Genomic DNA, 15,820 nt, shown 5'->3' with positions numbered 1-15,820 from the left:
TAATTAGGAGTCATGCCATATATGTATAGATTCCTCTCTGAGTCTAGTTTCTATAGAAACAAACGACATCAGTATTGAAGCTCTGTGCAGGGAGATATCCAAATCGTAATGCATGAAGGTCAGTGTAGTCACACCCTGTAACAGGGGAGAATTTAGCTAATAAACTGTACTAATTGGCCCGACCAAAAATTCTAGAAAAAATTATGTAGATGGGCATATGAGTCTAGTCTCAGAGAAAAATTACGAAACTGATTTTCGAGTTGTGAAACTCAAGATATGATTTTTAAGGTGACAGTGACGCAGTTAGCCAACTGCCTGGAAATTTTAAAATGGACTGCGATAGTAAGCGAATTTAGTCTAGTTTCTTATAAAAGAGACCTTGTGAGCAAACAAATTTCCTATAAAGAGATATTTAAAGTTGTGTGAGACGGTGTCAGAATGACTTCGAAATCCCCTGTTCTGTTTTTAGAAAATCATTATAAATTGTACAAAAATGGTTATAAGATAAAATTTATATGCTTAGACTCCTTAATGTGTCTAGTTTCAAATGAAATCAAATACAACACATTTTGAATTCTGTAAAATGAGAAATTTGATTCGTAGTGAAGAGTGGTCAGATTAGTCAAACAGTGAAACAGGGGAAACTTTAAGAAAAATCTGGTATTGATTGGCCAAACCTAAAATTCTGAAAATTTTATGGATGGAAGATATATGAGTCTATATTCAGGGAAAATAAACGGCAAGTGATTTGGAGTTTTGTAGCTCCAGTTATAAATAATTTAGTGACTACTGCTCAGGAAAACAGCTCGTAGTGAATATGTGACTTTGTTGTAAACATCGATAAAACTTGTTTTAGTTACTCATAAGCTATTGATTAAACCCATACGTGAATTCTAAATCGTGATATTGTAAAACGATACATGAGTGTTAGATGGATCTTTGATATTAAAATTTGTGAAATTGTAAGTTTATGAGTATTCGAATATGAAATGATAGTATGGCGTGAAATTGAATTATTCATTGGGAAATGATTAATGTAGATTCGGCCAAGACAAAGTGTATACATGATAGTATATGTGATATGTGAAGTATATTTGGATAATTGTGATGTGAATGTATATATATGTGATAAGGCCTAATGGCTGATGTGATGAATGTGAAAGTGTATATATGTGATAAGGCCGAATGGCCAATGTGATGAATGTGAAAGTGTATATATATGTGATAAGGCCTAATGGCCGATGTGATGAATGTGAAAGTGTATATATATGTGATAAGGCCTAATGGCCGATGTGATGAATGTGAAAGTGTATATATGTGATAAGGCCTAATAGCCGATGTGATGAATGTGAAAGTGTATATATGTGATAAGGTCGAATGGCCAATGTGATGAATGTGAAAGTGTATATATATGTGATAAGGCCTAATGGCCGATGTGATGAATGTGAAAGTGTATATATGTGATAAGGCCTAATAGCCGATGTGATGAATGTGAAAGTGTATATATGTGATGAGGCCTAATGGCCGATGTGATGAATGTGAAAGTGTATATATGTGACAGGGCCGAGTGGCCAACGTGATGGATGTGAAAGTGTATAAATGTGATAAGTCCCGAAGGGCAATTGTGTCAGTACTATATCCGGGTTAAAACCCCGCAGGCTTTATGCGAGAGTATTATCCTAATTAATGTCCGTAGGCTTCGTGCTCGTACTATATCCGAGCTTTAAAGACCCGACGGCTAAATGCTAGGATTCAAGTAAGACTTTGATATTGAGTATCTGCATTAAGTTACCATCAAATAAGTATTATGTATTCAAGATGTTCAGGTACGTATTACTTACTCATCGGTGGAGTGATTTCGAGGTGAATTATCAGTATCAAAGAGGTAGGTAAATGTGATTAATATTATAACTCCAAATGTGAGAATGTGCTTTGGAAATATTTGACCATCTAGGTCATTATTATTCGAAAGTATATATGTGGCAGCCAAGTGTTGCGTTTAATGATATTATAGATCGAGATGAAGCTCTAGATTAACTTCATCGAACAGTTGAAATGAATGACCAATAATAGTGATTGAGAACACTTTGTCTTGCTTAAAACTTACTAAGCATTAAATGCTTACTCCGTTCTTTGAATCTCTGTTTTATAGATTTTGGTTCGTCAGCTATCGGACTCGGGATTATTGAAGTCGAAGTCGCCCACACTATTAAAGCCCTTTTGGTACACTTTTGGTTGAACTCTGAAAATGGCATGTATAGGACTACCCTTTTTGTAGTGGGTCATGGACCCTTTGGATTTGTATAATTTTGGATAGCCATGCGAAAATGGCTTATATATGTTTGAGCATAATGTTATAATCATTTGGTATGGATATGGTTATTGAGAGGTGTGGATATGCTTAACAAGGATTGGCCATGGGAATGGTTAATCACTATCATAATTTGTGCTATTTATGCTAAAAGGGCTAGTTGAATCATGGAAACTATGAAATAGGTAAAGTCTACCTTAAAGGCAGATGCTGACAGCAGCAGTGATGTAGATTTGGAAAATCACTAAAAATAGTAGGAATATAATTAAATAGTGAATAAATTATTTAAATGAACCTTGATGAATCCACTTTCATATGAAAGAAACGAAACGGTCATATGAGTGGTATGTTAAGAGATAATTAGGTTTTCGTGAGACAGGACCAGAACGGTTTCTGGATTCCCTGTTCCGACTTTGGAAATTCATTATAAATTAACCAGAGATAATTAGGAGTCATGCCATATATGTATATATTCCTATCTGAGTCTAGTTTCTATATAAATAAATGGCATCAGTATTTAAGCTCTGTACAGGGAGATATCCGAATTGTAATGCATGAAGGTCAGTGTAGTCGCACCCTGTAACAGGGGAGACTTTAACTAATAAACTGTACTAATTGGCCCAACCAAAAATTCTAGAAAAAAATATGTAGATGGAAATAGGAGTCTAGTTTCAGGGAAAAATCACGAAACTGATTTTCGAGTTGTGAAACTCAAGATATGATTTTTAAGGTGACAGCGACACAGTTAGCCAGCTGTCTGGAAAAATTTAAAATGGACTGCGATAGTAAGTGAATTTAGTCTGTGAACCCCTCGTGTCCGACTCCGACAACGGTCTCGGGTACGGGGTGTTACAATTTTATTGGTATCAGAGCTACGGTTTAGTCGATTCTAGGACTACCGTAATACGTTTGGGTCTAGCTATACATGCCATTTTCATTCATGTATAAGCTGTAACCTGACCGAAAGTACACATATACTCAAACATCCCAATAAATATCATTTATAACTCCATCATATCTCACTATTCAACTTAACCTATTTCCAACAGAAAATCAACTTCCACATACCTGAACATTGAATTCATTTAGCACATTTAATCACTGTTAACGATACCCGTTGAATCATTCGAAATCATTATGGATACTCATTAAGCACATATAGCTCTTACAATGCCATATCCTAGATATGGTCTTACATATGCTCACATATCGAGCCGATGCCATGTCCCAGACATGGTCTTACACACTATCTCAAATCAATGCCTTCGTCCCAGACGAGGTCTTACATGAATTCCACTTCACACACTTAGTGCCCACTGACCGATCTCGCACTCATAGTGCTCGATTAAAGGAATTCGCACACACACAGTGCCTCTAATCATTCACACACATAGTGCTCTTATTCATTCGTTATTACACATTGAAATGACTTAACCAAGTCTATAAACATCATGTATGAACACTTTTAAACATATCATCTCATTTAAATTTGAATTCGTATAGTAATGAATACTTAAACTTTGCTCAAATTACCGGCACGAAGCCTACTAGGCACGAAGGCCCGAATACACGTCACCAGCATGATTGCTCTTCGGGACCTAGCCCGGATATAACACCAGCACGAATGCTCTTCGAGGTTTAGCACGGATATATTACTAGCACGAATGCTCTTCGGAACTTAGCCCGGATACATCACTAGCATGAATGCTCTTCGGGACTTAGCCCGGATACATCACTAGCACGAATGCTCTTCGGGACTTAGCCCGGATACATCACTAGCATGAATGATCTTCAGGACTTAGCCCGGGTACATCACTAGCATGAATGCTCTTCGGGACTTAGCCCGGATCATCGTCGAGACCTTTAGCTCGGATGAAATCTCCACACAAGGCCAGCGAATTTTAATCCGGACATAATCTCTTCATATAGCCACACCAATGACGAAGCTACTTCAAAAGGATGTTAAGTTCGAATGGACAGAGAAATGTCAGAAAGTTTCGATCAACTGAAAACTTATTTGACTGAAGCTCCAATTTTAGTGCAACCCAAATCAGGCAAAGAGTTTGTCATTTATAGTGACGCATCCCTACTTGGGTTGGGTTGCGTATTGATGCAAGAAGGTCGAGTTGTGGCCTATGCGTCAAGACAATTGAAGCCACACGAGAGAAATTATCCGACCCATGATCTCGAACTAGCTGCCATCATATTTGCTTTGAAAATATGGCGACATTATTTGTTTGGTGAGAAGTGCCATGTATTTTCGGATCACAAAAGTCTCAAATATTTGATGACCTAGCGAGACTTGAATCTGCGACAAAGGCGTTGGCTTGAGTTGTTGAAAGATTATGAGCTTGTCATTAATTATCACCCGGGAAAGGCTAATGTGGTTGCGGACGCCTTAAGCCGGAAATCACTGTTTGCTTTGCGAGCGATGAATGTACACTTGTCTGTTCTACCCGACAATGTGATAGTAGCTGAATTAAAAGCCAAACCATAATTGATTCATCAAATTCGTGAAGCTCAGAAAGTCGTTGATGAATTGGTTGCAAAACGGACTGAGTGTGTTCCGAACAAGGAATCGGAGTTTCAAATTGATGATGATGATTGTTTGAGGTTCAGAAGTCGTTTGTGTGTTCCAAGGAATTCGGAACTCATTTCGATGATTCTGAACGAAGCCCATTGTAGCCAAATGTCAATTCACCCGGGGAGTATGAAAATGTACAACGATTTGAAACGTCGGTTTTGGTGGCATGGTATGAAATGAGACATCTCCGACTTTGTTTCGAGATGTTTAATATGTCAACAAGTGAAAGCAGAACATCAAGTGCCTTCAGGATTACTTCAGCCGATCATGATACCCGAGTGGAAATGGGATCGAGTCACAATGGACTTTGTGTCCGGACTGCCATTGTCAGCAAGTAAGAAGGACGCGATTTGGGTTGTTGTTGATAGACTGACTAAGTCGGCTCACTTTATCCCCGTGCGTACGGATTTTTCATTGGATAAACTAGCCGAATTGTATGTTTCTCAGATTGTGAGATTACACGGGGTACCTATTTCTATCGTGTCGGATAGAGATCCGAGATTCACCTCGCGATTTTGGAAGAAATTGCAAGAAGCTTTGGGTACCAAGTTGCATTTTAGCACTGCTTTTCATCCCCAAACCGATGGTCAATCCGAGCGGATAATTCAGATACTCGAGGATATGCTGAGATGTTGCATCCTTGAGTTTAGTGGTTCATGGGAACGGTATTTACCTTTGATTGAATTCGCTTACAACAATAGTTTTCAATCAAGTATTAAGATGGCACCTTACGAGGCCTTGTACGGGCGTAAATGCCGTACACCATTGTTTTGGACCGAGCTCGGTGAAAGTAAAATTTTCAGAGTTGATTTGATTAAAGATGCCGAACAGAAAGTAAAGGTAATCCGTGAAAGTCTGAAGGTAGCCACAGATCGTCAGAAATCGTATGCGAATTTGAAACGAAAAGACATTGAATATCAGGTGGGAGATAAAGTGTTTCTTAAAGTTTCGCCTTGGAAAAAGGTACTCAGATTTGGCCGTAAGGGCAAGTTGAGTCCGAGATTCATTGGGCCATACGAAATATCCGAACGAGTCGGTCCAGTTGCGTATCGATTGATTTTACCCCCTGAACTTGAAAAAATTCACGACTTCTTTCATGTTTCGATGCTTCGACGCTATAGATCTAATCCACCGCACATAATTAGCCCATCAGAGGTTGAAATTCAAGCCGATATGAGTTATGAAGAAGAACCGATGCGTATCCTAGCTCGTGAAGTGAAAGAGTTGCGAAACAAAAAGGTTCCGTTAGTTAAGGTGTTATGGCTCAAACACGGGATCGAGGAAGCTACTTGGGAAACCGAGAGCCTGATGAAAGAACGATACCCAAACCTATTTACCGGTAAGATTTTCGGGGACGAAAATTTCTTAAGTGGGGGAGAGTTGTGACAGCCCTAAAGTGACCCTAGTCGGAAAGCGGTCTCGGGACCGCTAGACTAAGTCACCAAATTATTTGAATGTGATAATTATTGCCTAAAATATATGAATATAAATGTGTGAAAGTTTTAAGCTTCGATTTAGTTAATTGCATGTGAATTTAGTTGATAGGACTTATGTGAGAAAATTTAGAAATGTGCTAGGCAAATGCAAGTGGCCTAATAGTGCATGTAATCAAAGGGGTGGACTTGCATGTCAATTTCCCCCCATTTAAGTACTAGTGGCCGGCCATGACAAGGGATGATGGGCAAAACATGTCATGAAACATGTTGTGTTAATGGAAAAATAAAATAAGAAGCATGGGCGAAACATGTCATGAAACATGTTGTGTTAATGGAAGAATAAAATAAGAAGCATGGGCAATAAACTAATAAGAAATTGAAGGAAGAAAACAAAGAGAAAAAAATGTGTTCATCATTCTCATGCATGACCAAAAAAAAAGAAAAAAAAAGAAGAGAAAAGCTCTCATGTTGTTCTTGGCCGAATAGGAGAAAGAAAAAGAAGGAAAAAGAGCTTTGAGGAAATCGGCTATGGTGGTTTGATAGACTAAGGTATGTTTGATGATGTTCCATGAGATGCATGTATGTTTTAGTAGTTAGCTTGAGTTCTAAATAGCCCATGGTTCAAATCTTTACTATGTCATGGAGATGACATTCGGCCAAGGTGGATTGGTGTTGATATCATTTGCATGCTAAAAGTGAAGCTTTGTAATGGTGCATGTGATGGTGGATTGATGATTCTTGAATCTTCTTTTTAGCATTTTTGAGTGAGACATTAAGTTCTTTGTTTAACCATGACCAAAAATTGAAATGGTATGGTGTTATGATACAATCGGCCCCAACATAGACATGTATGTTCGGCCATATGAATAAGTACATAAGTTATGTGTATGTTCGGACATAGGTAGCGTATTGATGGCTTTAGCTTGACTTAGAAAATTCGGCTAAGGGGAAATATTAGCTAGTATGTTGAATTCGATTCGTGATTTCGTACATATGTGACTCTAGTGTCTAATGTATATATGGGCTAAGTACCTTGAGCTTCTCTTTTGATGTTCGAATGAATTGTATTAAATTGCTTGATGTGATTAAAAATGCGTATGACCATTGTGTATTTGAGCTAAAAGGTGGTCATATGACCTATCAAACTCCTTATCATATTCGGCCATAAGCTAGCAAAATGATACTTTAATGAGTTAAATTTGTTTGAATTAAGCTCAAGAGCAAAGGGGAACTAAATCCGATAAAGGGAAGGAAAAAGTGGTCGAATAGCCGTCGAAACCGTTCGACAACATCCGAGGTAAGTTCTTGAGTAATAGAGCTTAAATTATGATTTGATTAGATCATGTTTTAAGCAAATCAAAATCATGCTCCTTGTGTGTGGCTATTGAGCCGAAATTGCAAGAGTGATAAGTGTCTTGTGTTTGAGTTTTGCTAATGAAAATGAAATACGAATGTGTCATGGTTTATTGTTAAATGTGCATGGTTATTCGAATGATGTCCGGGCTAAGTCCCGAAGGCTTTGAGCTAAGTGACCATATCTGGACTAAGATCCGAAGGCATTTGTGCGAGATACTAATTCCGGGCTAAGCCCGAAGGCATTGGTGCGAGTTACTAAATCCGGGTTAAGTCTCGAAGGCATTTGTGCGAGTTACTAAATCCTGGTTAAGTTCCGAAGGCATTTGTGCGAGTTACTATAACCGAGCTATGTACCGAAGGCATTTGAACGAGTAGCTATATCCGGTTAAATTCCGAAGGTATGTGATTTGGGAATGAACGATCTTGCTGTAAAAATTGCAGTTGATACGCTTATAACATCCCAACATTGAGGTATGTTTCGTATGTGCTTTGAATTAGTTGAGCCCTTACAAATAAGTATTCGCTCAGTTGATAAATGAGCTACCGGCCTTTGGCTAAGTTGATCTTTGTGTATGAATATAAGGGTTGGTAATGTGAAGTAAGTATGATATTGAAAATTTGTGCATATGAAATTATCTGTTTAGCTACATGAATGCTATACTTTTGTTGTGCTGGAATCCCTTGCTCAAAACTTACTCAGCATAAATTGCTTACTCCATTTCTTTGTTTCTCTGTTTTATAGATTTGGGCTCGTCAGCTATCGGACTCGGGATTTTTGGAAGTTGAAGTCTCCCACACTATCAAAGCCCCCTTTTGGTACAATTTTGGTTGAACTTTGAAATGGCATGTATAGGACTACCCTTTTGTTGTTGGTCATGTACCCTTCGGTTTTGTGTAAATTTGGATAGCCATGCGAAAATGGCTTAAATATACTTTGATCATAGCATTATAATCGTTTTGTATGTTGTCCGTCGAGAGGTATGGAAATGTTGGTAACGGTTAGCCTTTTTTATTTTTGAAAACTTTGGAATCTTGTTTTTTAATTAATGATGAAGAATCACATTATCATTATGGAATAGAATATTGCAATAATAAGTGGATAAAACATGCATTTAAACGATACAATGGCAATAATACAAAGATCATATACAAGATACATGCATGTTTAAAATTACATAGCATCATATATACATAGCATATATTGAAGATGAATAAGCAAAACATACAAACATACATAGTAATAATTAAGAAATGATACATGATACACAATTTAATATATATAAAAAAAGAGTACTATAATATCAATGTTCATGTTCATAAAATATAACATCAAATAATAATTATAAAGTAACATTTAACATATAAATGATATATACAATATAAAAGAATTAGTATATATAAAAATATAAAATAAAGTGAGTAATTGTTAACGAAATATACTTATAATACAAATAAAAACATGATATTTAATAATAATTTTAAAAATAGTATTTAATATATAATATATAATATATAATAAAAAAGAATAATAATTATATATAAAAATAAAATATATTGGTTTAAAAAAAATAATATATAAAAGAAAAAGTATGTAAAAGAATTTATAAAATAATTATATAATATATAAAGATATCAATTTAAAATAAAATAACACATAATAAATAAATAATTAATTAATAATGAAATGTGTATATAATATGAGTTAAAAATATGATTTAATAATAATTTACAAATTTTAAAGTTATAAATAATATAATGAATAAAACATAAATAATATAATAGATAATATACAATATACATAACATATATAAAAAATAAAAAGTAATATATAATAAAATATAATATATATAGGAAAATAATATATGATAAATAAATTTTTTATATAAATATATAAATAGTATTTTTCATAATAATATATGTATAGTTTTTTTAAAATAAATAAATGATATATATATAAAATAAAAAAATTTAAAATAATAAAGAAAGGGCTAAAATTGAATTTAAATAAAATTATAAGGCTAATTTGCAAAATAGTAAAAATTTTGGGCCTGATTCGCAAAAATTAAAAATGACAAAGGATTCACTGGGCAATTTGCCCTAATCCTAAACGACGCCGTTTTCTAGATATATTTTTAAAAATCGATCGTGGGACCAAATTGAAACAGAATTAGAATATTAGGGCTAAATTATGAAATAAAAAAATCAAATTGAAAATTCAGGAAACACGGAAGGATCAATCGGGCAATTTGCCCATTTTCCAAAAAACACGCGGATCCTTCCCGGGTAATTGGGTCAACGCGCGGATCCTTAGTCTTAATATGTCCTCGTTTTAAGCTTATTGGATTAAGCTAAAACGGCATCGTTCTGTTAAGGCTATATAAGCCAAACTTTAGTTTTAAATTCATTTTTTACACCCGGCTCTAAAAAAAAGGTGAAATCCTCTGAGTGAGGATTTGGGGCCGACATCGGAGCTCCGTCGAGCCTCCGTTCTCAGGCGTTCACGAGCTCACGCGCCACCGTAAACGTTGTCATGCACGGCGGTCGGAAACTGGGAAATTTCCTATTTCAGCACAGATCAGAAAAGGTTCGTCTCCCCTTCCCCCTTTTCGTTCGCAATATATATATGTGCATGTATTTAAAAGAAAATTTCACCTTTGTATATTCAATCGATTGTGATGCTTGCTGTATATATGAGCAAGAAATAACTCTTTTGCTGAATCTCTATATTTTTTATTGATTCTCTCTCTATATTTTTTAGAACGTCAGTCTTTTACAAATTGGAGGAGAGGCTTTATAGCCTTTGGACTATACATGTTTAGGAAAGAAATATTTGATTTCTTTCCTTATTGGTTTCAGTTTATTTGCTGCTATTTGGTTTCCTTTTCTGCTTCATGTCTGCTGGTTTCTTTTGTCTTGTCTTGCAGGTATTCACGAGGAATCCAGCAGTGACGAAGGCTTGATGATGGTCCACCGGTGACGTTGATCTCGGCGTGACTTGGAGCCTGGAATCGTGGCCTTGATGGAGGGTAGCTGGAACGGCAGAAACCGAAGGGTCGTGAGGCTTGGCTTCTGGAACCTTTTGTTTGCAGCGCAAGGAGAAAGGCAGAAACCCTAGGGTTTCCTGCCTCGGTGTAACAAGCTGGGCCTGTTGGGCCACTTTTGTCCTGGGCTAAGTGGGGTGTAATGGGTACCGGGTATAATTGGGTATTGGGCTGTGATTGATATAGGGTAGTTAGGTATTTGGGTTTGATTAGGGTGTTGGGCCACGAGTGTAATGGGTTTATGGGGTATAATTTGCCTTTTGGGCTTTATTTCTTTTGTAATATGGACTGTACAAATTGGACATTTTTTATATTTTTGATTTTCTGTTTGGTTCATAAGCCCGGTCAAATTTGGGCTATTACAATACCAACATCCAAAAATCATCAATTTAACATTTATAATACCTATGATCATCAATCATCACATAACCATCAACCAACTCAATTCACAAGACATAATCATACATATATGTACATGATTCAAAAGTACCAAATATACCAAATTAAGCCATCACTCATGGCTATTTATACATACCAACACAAATACATTTACAAGCCAATTCATTTGGCCAAAATCATTATCAAGTCATAACCAAAATGACCAAAATCTCTATACATGCCATATACTTAAAATACCAAGTTCATAGGTACCGAGAGATAGGTGGATAGTGTGACAATGTCTCCGACGATCCCCGAATCCGAGCTAGCTTTGAATTCACTATAAAACATCGAAAAAAATAAACGAAGTAAGTTATAAATCTTAGTAAACTTGTTTAACATAAATTCGATATAATCATAACACATAATTCAACCATTGATCTTAAGTATAATAATTCACATAAACTAACAAACTTTTCAATAATTCATTCACTAAACTATATACTTTCTTCACCATTTCTTCGATTCAAAGCTAATATGGTTTATGCACATACTTGTGCCATCTCGTACTAATCTCATACACATTCTCGTCTTTCATTTACCTGTTGAACCATTTAGAATAGAAGTCGGATACTCAAGGGTCTCATGCGATAAGTACCTATACCATGGCCCGAAGCGAAATCAAGGTAACTTATTCGAAATACTGATATCATCACTCGAAGCCAAATCAATTTATCTCACACCTGAAGTGCTATATCATGGCTTGAAGCCAACTCACTATATCCCTTAATGACATGTCACTAGTATCCTAAACTATTCCTAAGGTTCAACCTAAATTCCAACTGTCAAATCACTGTCGAATCATTTCAAAACTTTTCCGTAGTCACATAATCACAATTATGCAATATCAAAGCATATAGAATACATTTGAAATGAAATTATAACATACGAACTTACCTCAAATGCTAAAACGACGAATCGGGTCAACTATTCCGTAACTTTATTCTTTCCTTGATCTAAGACCATATTTCTCCTTTCTTGATCTAAATATATTCAAAATTGACTTATTAAATCATCTATTCATTCAATTTAGTCCAAAAGACACTTTAAAACACATTTACACTTTTGCCCCACATATTTCACATTTTTCACAAATTTTAGTCCTTATTACACAAAATAAAAAATTCATGCAAATTTCAAAATACCCATGCTTAGCTGAATTACTATTACACCCTTAGCAGCCCATATTTTTCATTTATTTCACATTTTATCCACAAATTTTCAACATTTCTCAATTTAATCCTTATTTTGCAATCTCACTAAAAATCACTTAACAAAACTTGTATATCTATCAACAAGCATTCATAATCTATCATCAAACATCCAAAAACTCATGTATTCATCAATGGAAACATTCAAAATCTATAACAGTTATGCAAATAAGTCCTTGGGCTAGTTAGACCTAGTTGCAACGATCTCAAAAACATAGAAATCATTAAAAACGGGACAAAACGCATACCTAATTGCATGAATTTGTCTTATCTGAATGAAGAACCCTAAAATTTTTCCTTTCTTCTCTTCAATTCATGGCAAAGAAGAAGATGGATACTAACTTTGCCTTTTTTTTATTTTAAGTTTATTATGTTAATTACTATTTTAGCCTTAATGAAAAACCATTAATATCATCCAAATGATGTCCATATATGTCCACTTATAATTAAAATGGTCTATTTACAACATAAGGAGCTCTAATTTAAGATTCCTTAGCTATTTAACACCTTTAACTCATAGAACCTTAATTTTGCACCTTACGCGATTTAGTTCTTTTTACCGAATTGAGCATTCAAACGATAAAATTTCTAAACGAAACTTTCACACAATAATAAATTCATGCTATAGACCTTAAAATAATATTAAAATAAATATTTTGACCTCAGATTTGTGATCCCAAAACCACTGTTCCAATTTGACTAAAAACGAGCTATTACAATATTCAACCATCGAAGTTCCACCGTCGTCAACCATTTGTCGGCCATTGAAATGTCGTCTTCGTAGCAGCTAGGACCCCGAGTTGGTTCGATTTCTGCCGATTCAGTCTGAGCCAGTGACGGCTCAATTGGTCCGGTCGAGCCACCGGTTGGACTGCTGGCCCGATTTCACATATTAGGCCCGATTTCACATATCAGGCCCGATTCGACCAATTTTTAGGTCTTGGCTCCCGAGCCCAATTTACGATTTTAGATCCAATTTTTAAGTTCAATTATCCATTGGGCAATTTCTTGGCCTGCAAATTAATTTTCAAAAATATCATATTAATTTTTATTAATTTGATTAATTTAATTTTACTTTATCAAAATTAATTTTCCCAAAAATCACTTAAATTTTCCTAATTAGGTTTACAAGAAAATTCTTTAATCAAATTCTCTAGTTGAACAATTTTTACGACTGTACAATTTAATTCCACATTAAAAAAATCGACTTAATTAAATTATTTCTATAGTCGTAGAATTTTCTTCTAATTCAAATACAGTCCAATCGAGCTTTTGTTGAGATAGTGGAGGGACCAATCAGACATATACAATTAGGCTTTAGTAATTGCAATTATGTCTAGAAGCATCGTTTCGATAGTTTACAATTACTTAGTCATGCAGTCTGTCCACAAGAGGTACCATGATTGAAAACTTCTTATTGTATACTCTTTACGAAAGCAATTCATACAACTATTTTGTCCAATGACCTTTTTATGTGTGTGTTACCTCATAAGATATTCTTGATTCTTTTAAGTTAAATTCATTCACTCAATACAAATCTATTTTATTTCATTGTCACCATTGTGTCTTCTTAAAGATTAATGTGATCACCACCAACAAATGACTTTGATAAATTTCTTGTTCGAGAGCAAGCAACCCGCAACCACGTTCCATATTTATCAATCCAAACAATATCAATGAGAGAATATCATTAACTCTTTAATTGAGCTATGAATTCCACTGTTTCTAGTAAAGCCATGCCATACACAATTCATGAATCTAACCTACCAGCTATCGGCTTGATCTTCTTTAGAGCATAAGCCTCCACTTATATCAAAACACATAAGTTACATACACATGGTTAGTGACTAACTCAGTATTTAGGTAAATCACACCATGAATGTCACAAGTGAATTAATTCACAAACAAATTCAGGATTTCATCTTGGGTCTAATCCAATGTATTATTCTACCAATAAAATCATCTATGTCTCTACCCGTGGAGCCAACCGCTCCGATAGCCAAGATTAGCCATCTCCCCAATGAATACATCTATGTATTTGATCGATGAATAAGTAAATTTCACATTTAATTGATATCTCTTTTTTATTTTCGTCTTTCATATTTTGAATGCATAAGGAAATTGTGGCAAACAAATATTAGCTCATTGATTGTTTAAGTTCAAACTGACTGATGATAAGTGGTACTGTAAGAACATTTAAATTGTGAGAAAGACAACATACTTCGGTAGATAATCTAAATGAACATACTTCAGTAGATATATTGACATGTGCAATTCATTGCATATATAAGGCTTCCAACCATCGAAGAATATGAAACCTTATGTGACAGCCCAAAATTGACCCTAGTCGGGAAGTGGTTTCGGGACCACTAAACCGAGTTATAAAAATAATTAACCGTCATAATTGATGCTCATTATATGTACATGTGCATGTGTGATAATTTCGTGTTTGAATTTTGTTAATTGTAAGTGAATTTTATCAAATAGGACTTATGTGAGAAAATTTTGAAATGTGCTAGGCAAATGCAAAGTGGCCTATTAATGCATATTGTGAAAATGATGGGTTTGCATGTCAATTTACCCAAATTAAGGCATAGTGGCCGGCCATGCTATGAGTGGAAACATGTCACAAACATGTTATGTTAGTGAGGTATGTTAGGAAAAATAAAATAAGGAGTATGGGTAATAAAGAAATGGAAACAAAAAAAAATGTGTGGTTGTTCCCCCCATTGCCGTGAGTTAAAGAAAAGAAAAGAAAAAAATTTGTTCATCCTTTTTCATCTTCTTTTGGCCGAAAATTCTAAGGAAGGAGGAAGGAGTTCTTGCTTCATGTTTGGTTTGGAAGAGGATTAGGAGGAGGTTTGGCCATACTTGTATCTAGATCAAGGTATGTTTGAGGTTGTGCCATGAGATTCATGCATGTTTTTAGTTGCTAGCTTGAGTTCTAATTAGCCCATGGTTCAAATCTTTGCTATGTCATGGGGATGATATTCAGCCTAGGTGGATTTTGTGTTAATGCCATTGCATGCTAAATATGAAGCTTGTTAATGATGCATGTGATGGTGGATTGATGATTCTTGAATATTCTTTTTAGCATTTTTGAGTGAGCACATATGTGCATTGGTTGCTAGATGGAGAAGAATCGGCTAGCAAGTTGTGTGCTAAGGCCGAATATAATTTTTGTATATTAATGAGTAATGCATGTGTTAAATTGATGGAAAGGGAGAGGATGCTTTACTAGTGTATATATGTGTGTATTAGCCAAGTTTTGAACTTGAAACAAAATGGTGTTTAGTCAATACAAGTAACCATACTTGTAGAATGTATTAAGTGTGGCAATCGGCCCCAACATAGACATGTATGTTCGGCCACATGAATAAGTACATAAGCTATGTGTATGTTCGGCCATAGGTAGCCTATTGATGGCTTTAGCTTGACTTAGA

This window comes from Gossypium hirsutum, chromosome A13 (genome assembly GCF_007990345.1).
Source record: "Gossypium hirsutum isolate 1008001.06 chromosome A13, Gossypium_hirsutum_v2.1, whole genome shotgun sequence".
NCBI classification, from domain to species: Eukaryota; Viridiplantae; Streptophyta; class Magnoliopsida; order Malvales; family Malvaceae; genus Gossypium; species Gossypium hirsutum.
This window is presented reverse-complemented; position numbering follows the sequence as displayed.